The 7500-nt window shown below is 40.2% G+C and overlaps 1 protein-coding gene and 1 long non-coding RNA gene across 4 annotated transcripts in view; one reads left to right on the top strand and one right to left on the bottom strand.

Annotated features, from left to right (window-relative positions):
• The window catches only part of LOC118764269, an 8523-nt gene extending 7595 nt beyond the window's left edge, over nt 1-928 (bottom strand). The window contains exon 1 of the long non-coding RNA XR_005000069.1: nt 849-928. This is a non-coding gene — a long non-coding RNA (uncharacterized LOC118764269). The remainder of the gene's footprint in view (nt 1-848) is intronic.
• LOC115214434 (doublecortin domain-containing protein 1-like) overlaps nt 1-7500 on the top strand; it is a 299436-nt gene that overhangs the window by 85747 nt on the left and 206189 nt on the right. The gene's annotated exons all lie outside the window — the stretch shown is intronic.

Here is a 7500-nt window from a genome sequence, read left to right as displayed (position 1 = left end):
AACATATTCTTGTCTGACCAGAAACAAGCATGGAAAGTAGATTTCTTTTCTGTTTTTTTTCTATTCTAGGCACAAGGCCCGAAATTTTGTGGGAGGGGGCCAGTCGATTAGATCGGCCCCAGTACGCAACTGGTACTTAACTAATCAACCCTGAAAGCCGTTTCTGCTTCCAATGTTCCCTGGTGTTAACCATTGAAAATTCTGAGGATAATTTTCATCATATTTTGTAACATATCCAATCTGGAACATGGGACTTCATCATATATATACACATCATCATCATCGTTTGACGTCCATTTTCCATGCTAGCATGGGTTGGACAGTTCAACTGGGGTCTGGGCATATATATATACACCAACGCTAGAATGGGACGACACTGCATAGTGCCAAAGATCCCAGCAATGCTATCACGCTTCAGGACCAGCTACTGCAACAGCTTGGGTTTCAAGGGCCCACAGCTTTTTAATATTCTCCCAAAGAGTCTGAGGAACTTGCACAAAGTAGATGTAGCGGTTTTTAAATCAAAGCCGGACATCTTCCTGTCGAGAGTCCCAGATGAACCTACCTCACGGCAAGAAGTGCAAATGAGGGTAGCTATATCAAACTCCATTCTTCACCAAGTGCCACATATTAGAGGAGGCTCTTAGTAATAACAGTGTAGCACAAAATGGCGGTGCATCAGCATGGCCGCAGCTCTGACCTGAAACAAAAAAAATATATATATATATAATTTTATAACTTCGTTAAATCAAAGAACAAAAATAAAAATAGGACTGTTACTGGAAGTGGTCAGGTGACACCAAGGTGAAAGGAGAAATAAATTGACAGGTATAATGAATAAACACTACAATGTGATAACCAGAAATGTGAAGCCTTTGTAAGTTTTCTCCTGATGGAAAGGTGTTTCCTTTGGATTTCCTTAATGGATTGTACATTAACGATGTGAAGCAGCATCCTTTGAAATGACCGTAGAGATGGGCTTAAATGGACTCTGCTCTGGTTACCTTACACTTTATTTTTATATTTATATTGTATTTTTATATATTTATATTTATATTGTTTTAGCTCCATTGCCTTAAATTTTTAGTCACCTTTATTATGCATGAATTTATTCCATATATTTTTCTTCATTCGACTTCACTCGTATTACCCTTTTAGGTTTTATCACCTCCTATTTGTGTATATGTGTATATTTTATACTATTGGGTGCCTTATTATTTTAATATATATTTATATTTGATGTTCCTTCTCTTCTCTCTGGGGGCATCTCGCCTTCATGTGGCCTTTCTTGCCATACGAGTAGCATATGGGAGGCCTACCGTCCACTACCACTCTCAATCTCATATCTTTGGGAAGGATAATTTCTTCCAGAATTTCATTCATGTCACTCACACTTGCCTGTGCTACCATCTCAATTCCGTATCCCCACCAGTTCACTCTTTTCGTTCTCGTAACTCTCTGGATTTTCACATCCTCCTCTATATTGTACATTATTGCAGCAACCAGCCATGTTTCATTCAACGCTGGTGGCACTTTTCCCACCCTTACTCTGACAACTCACTTTCCACAGTATGTTGGTAGGAGCACCCACACTTCTGTCTTTATGGTATCAGTGGAGTGCTCTATCACTTCTTTGCTTGTGAATGACACCTCCACTGTGCCATATCTTCTTCCTCTTGTTATAAATGTGGTGACCTTTTTGACCTCTTTTAAACATTTCAATGTCTTCTATCATTTTTCCTTGTCGATACCTTCAGTGTTGTATATCGCTGTCCTTTTTTTAACTCCCTTTGTTAAGTCAACTGGGGGCATCAATTTAAGGTTGTGGCCTTCCTTTTATAGTAGCTTGCCACATTCTTTCAGCTTTCTCGGCTCAATTTTAACTTCTCAAACCTCCAAAGCTTCTACTTCTATTCCTCTGCCAGTGGCAGCCACATAACTGTGGCTATTTGCTGGTCCAGGTTCCATTTCACTTTTTCTCTCCGGCTCTCCTGTTATTGGGAACAAAAAACAATTAAACAAAAACTCGTTAGCAGAAACACCAATTTCAACAAGGAACAAAACGTGGTACACCCACGCGTGGACACATTTAACAATTATAACAATATCACCACTTCAACGTAAAAAACACACTGCCACAACCCAAAAATACCTCGTGGTGCTGTGTCTGTCCACTATTTAACAGTAGTGAAACAGCCCACTTCTCAATTGGAGGTGTCTGTCACAGCAGTTTACCAAATCCACTCACAGTTTTTGCCAGCCCAGGGCTGTAGCGGAAGTTTTGCTCAAGTGACCACACAGTGAAACTAAACTCAAATCCATATGGTTTCAAATCCAACAAAATTTTTTTTTAACCACAGACTCATCATTCTGATATCATCTGACTGTAAATTGCTTTCCAATCTAAAAATATATGCATCGAAGACAATAATAAGGCAGGTCTGATGTTGTTGACCTCACAAGATCAGCTACTGTTTACACTAATTTACATTGCTTTCATTTTAAATTTATGTATCAGATAAAATCTATTTCTTATTTTGTAATTCCTGCAGTATTTTACAATATTAGAAATTCAATTTGTTTGTGCAAAGCAGTTCATAGCATTTGCAATTTGCAATCTGCATTCATCATCATCATCATCGTTGTCATCATCATTTAACGTCTGCTTTCCATGCTGGCATGGGTTGGATGGTTTGACTGAGGTCTGGAGAGCCAGTGACTGCACCAGGCTCCAATCTGATCTGGCAATGTTTCTACAGCTGGAATCCCTTCCTAATGCTAACCACTCTGAGAGTGTAGTAGGTGCTTTTTATGTGCCACCGGCACAGGAGCCCGTCAGGTGGCCCTAGCATCGGCCATGTTCAAATGATGCTTTTTATGTGCCACCAGCATGGGAGCCAGTCAGATGGCCCTGGCATCGGCCATGTTCAAATGATGCTTTTTATGTGCCACCAGCATGGGAACCAGTCAGGTGACCCTGGCATCGGCCATGTTCAAATGATGCTTTTTATGTGCCACCAGCATGGGAGCCAGTCAGGTGGCCCTGGCATCGGCCATGTTCAAATGATGCTTTTTATGTGCCACCAGCATGGGAGCCAATCAGGTGGCCCTGGCATCGGCCATGTTCAAATGATGCTTTTTATGTGCCACCAGCATGGGAGCCAGTCAAGTGGCCCTGGCATCAGATGTTGTTTTTTACATGCCATTATGTTTAGCCTAAGGTTTGCATGGCTGTTTTATGTTTTACTTGTTTTAGTCATTAGACTGTGACCATGCTGGAGCACTGCTTTGAAGAATGTTAGTTGAACACACCAACCCCAGTGCTTACTTTCTTTGAGTCTGGTTTCTTATTCTATCAGGCTCTTCTGCTGAACTGCTAAGTTACAAGGACATAAATGTACCAACACTGATTGTCAAGTGGTGATAGGAAACAAGCACACACACACAAACACATGATGAGCTTCTTTTAGTTTCCATCCATCAAATTCACTCACAAGGCTTTGGATGGTTTGAGGCTATAGTAGAAGACACTTGCCCAAGGTGTTACACAGTGAGACTGAACCCAGAACTATGTTGTTGGGAAGCAAGCTTCTTATTTCTTTACTGCTCACAAGGGGCTACACACAGAAGGGACAAACAAGGACAGACAAATGGATTAAGTCGATTACATCAACCCCAGTGCGTAACTGGTACTTATTTAATCGACCCCGAAAGGATGAAAGGCAAAGTCAACCTCGGCGGAATTTGAACTCAGAACGTAGTGGCAGACGAAATACCGTTAAGCATTTCGCCCAGTGTGCTAACGTTTCTGCCAGCTTGCCGCCTTACCACACAAGCTTCTTAGCACACAGCCACACCTGCCCCTGTGTATATTTTTGAGTAATATTTATGCAAGAGCAACAGGTTCAGCACAGTGGCACTGTGTACATTTCATGACATTAACCAGCATGTATTTGTGTGTGTGTGTGTGTGTGCAGATGCAGGCATGATTATGTTGTTAACAAGTTTGGTTTGCAGCCGCATGGCTTTGTGTTCAATCGCCCTGCACAGCACCTTGGACAAGTGTCTTCTGATACAGCCAACCAATGTTTTGTGAGTGAATTTGGTTGATGGAAACTGTGTCGAAGCTATTTATAGTATTCACATGTATATATGCGTATATGTGTGTGTGAGTCTTTGTGTTTGCTTCTACCCCTCTCACTGCTTGAAAACTGGTGTCAGTATGCTTACATCCTTGTAATTTAGTAGTTCAGCAAAACAGATTAATAAAATAAGTACCAGGCTTAAAATGAACAATTTAGTTCACTAAATTCTTCAAGATGGTGCCACACATGGCCACAAGCCAGTGATTGAAACAAATAGTAGATAAAAGATATATTAATGACAATAGGGTAAGTAGAGACATACAGTAAAGTTGCAAATTTGTAATACAGTTCCATATTTAAGAGATGAGGAATTATGTACCTTATTTACATTATTTACATTTGACGGATATTTGTCTTCATCTTGTTTGTTGTTAACACGTTTTCATCAGGTGTCATGGGGAAATTTTGAAGCTGGGTTCTCATTCTTACAGTATTTTTCGATGTTATTATTATTATACGCCTATGGGCATGTGGAGTAGTGGTTAAGAGCGCAGGCTACTAACTCCAAAATTCCAAGTTCAATTCCAGGCAGTGAGCTGAATAATAATAATAATAATAATAATATTGGCGGTGAGCTGGCAGAATCGTTAGCAATCCGGGCGAACTGCCTGGTGGTATTTCATCTGCTGTTACGTTCTGAGTTTGAATTCCACTGAGGTCGACTTTGCCTTTCATCCTTTCGGGGTCGGTTAAATAAGTATCAGTTATGCACTGGGGTCGATGTAATCGACTTAATTCTTTTGTTTGTCCCCTCTATGTTTAGCCCCCTGTAAGCAATAAATAAATAAATAATAATAATAATAATTTGCTACAGCAAATATTCTGCTCAATACCACAAATTTGCTTGTCAGTTGTTTGACCTTAACCAGTTGAGCATGTCCCTTAGTGGTGACTATATGTGCATCTCTGATCACAAGCAGAAGTAGTGGGAGAGCATCATAGCCATGTGTTGAGAGGAATTCTTTGGGGTTTGAATAATTCACCTCTGGAAACATGGGTGTTTCATTCAACATCCTTAAACAACCCTTATTGAGGGACCTTTTGAGTGAGATGGGTTACTCGACCAGAAGAAAATTCTAACAGGGCCCCACCTGCAATAATAATAATAATAATAATGATAATAATAATAATAATAATAATAATAATAATAATAATATAATAACAACAACAACAACAACGAAAAATATCTTAGGAATGAGAACCCAGGTTCGAAATTTCTCCGACACCTGATGAAGGCTGGAGGGTATATCAGCCGAAATATTGTGTTAACAACAAACAAGATGAGGACAAATATCCGTTGAATGTAAATAATGTAAATAAGTGCAAATTTGTGTTCTCAGTAAACAAACATTTTAGACCCAGCTGTAAAAATACGGTTTTTTTTCTTTTTACTCTGTGACCAGACGTAAAGATTATCCTGTCAAGTTTTATTAATTTTTTCCTTCAAAACTTCCATGCTTTCTGAGATTCGCCAACACTACACCTGATTTTCTCCCCTCCATACACACACAAGCATGTATCTGACTCATGCATTGTTCGCTTTCCAGACATTTCTACATTACTGCATGTGCTTTATATGCACTGTCTGACAAGTTGTGGTGCACCTGAGCACTGTATACAATAATTTTATTATTATTATTATTTATAATATCCAAACTTGGGTAGATCTAATTTTCCTGATCACCGAGAGAATAGTAGTTTATAGCTATTTATAGTATCCTCAAACTTGGGTAGAACTAAATTTGTCATCTCTAATTTCCATAGTAGTGCCAATGTTAGCAATAGGAATAATCAATCTATAGATGTACCATATGGTGTTAAGGTGAATAGTGATTTATGGTAGACTTACATTTTCTGGGCTCAGAGAGAAAAAAAATATGGTTTAACCACAGTATCTATTTATCACAACAAACCTAAAACTATGTATTTTGCTAAAACATGTTTGTAAGTTTATCTTTCATCCCTGTTTATCATAAAGCCATGTTGTCCTTCGTCATCATCATCATCCTCATTTATTGTTTGTTTTCCATGCTAGCATGGGTTGGATGGTTCAACCGGGGTTTGGGAAGCCAGGAGGCTGCACCAGGCTCCAGTGTGATCTGGCAGTGTTTCTACAGCTGGATGCCCTTCCTAACGCCAACCACCCTGTGAGTGCTTTTTATGTGCTACCAGCACAGAGGCCAGAGGAGACTGGCAACGTCCATGATTGGTTGGTGCTTTTTATGTGCCACCGGCACAGACGCCAGCCAAGGCGGCGCTGGCATCAGCCACGTTCAGATGGTGCTTTTTACATGCCACCGGCATGGGTATCACAACTACAATTTCCATTTGATTTTTATTTTGATGTTGATATACTTGACTCAGTAGGTCTCCTCAAGCACAGCAGGTCGCCCTACGATCCAAGGTAAGTACAGCAGGCTGTCCTGTGATCCAAGGTACTTTGGATGGGCTGGGTGCTGGTTATGTGAAGCTGTTGCAGGAATTATTAATTATTCACTACAGGAACACTTGCTCTATGTTAAAAAGTGGAGTGGACCCAATGTAGCTCTGAGTTTGTGGATGCTATAAATAGCTATAAAGTACTATTTTTTATATTAAGCAGCTGGTAGGAGGTATTGATGTGTTGGTAGATATGTATTGCTGCCTTCAATGTTTTGTGAATGAATTTGGTTGATGGAAACTGTGTGGAAGCTATTTCTAGTATTCACATGTATACATGCATTTGTGTGTGTGAGTCTTTGTGTTTGCTCCTACCCTTCTCACTGCTTGAAAACTGGTGTTGGTTTGCTTACATCCTCATAACTTACATCCTCATAAGGCAGTGTGGTGGGAGAAAGAGGTGGGGATGAGAGAAGAGAGGGAGTGTAATGGAAGAGAGCCAGTGATAGCATTGAAAGAGTGACAGAAGAATGAGCGAGGTAGTGATAGTAAGAAGAAGAGTGAATAGATACAGCATGACCAAGAGGGTGACCGAGAAGAGAGTAATGTAAGAGAGAGAGTGAGAGAGTGTATGGGAGAGAATATGAGTGTGGTAGGTGAGAGAGTGATGTGCATCAATAATGCATAACAGAAGAGGCAAAGATGGGTGATGGTAAGATGGGAGATTGAATACATATTGTAATGTTATCCGTTGTTACCCTGGCAGAATGGTGAGAGAGAGAGAGAGAGAGTGCTAGAAGGGAGGAACAGTGTTAGGAGAGGACATAAGTGATAGAGGAGAGAACAACAACATGGGGTGGGGGAGCAGTAGAGAGCGGCAAAGCTGGCTCATAGCAAAGAGACTTAATATAAAACAAAATAGGTAATAAGGATCCAAAAATAGACATTAGACTGGCCATCATCTATTTGCCATGTT

Source organism: Octopus sinensis, linkage group LG7, assembly GCF_006345805.1.
Source record: "Octopus sinensis linkage group LG7, ASM634580v1, whole genome shotgun sequence".
NCBI classification, from domain to species: Eukaryota; Metazoa; Mollusca; class Cephalopoda; order Octopoda; family Octopodidae; genus Octopus; species Octopus sinensis.
This window is presented reverse-complemented; position numbering and strand designations above follow the sequence as displayed.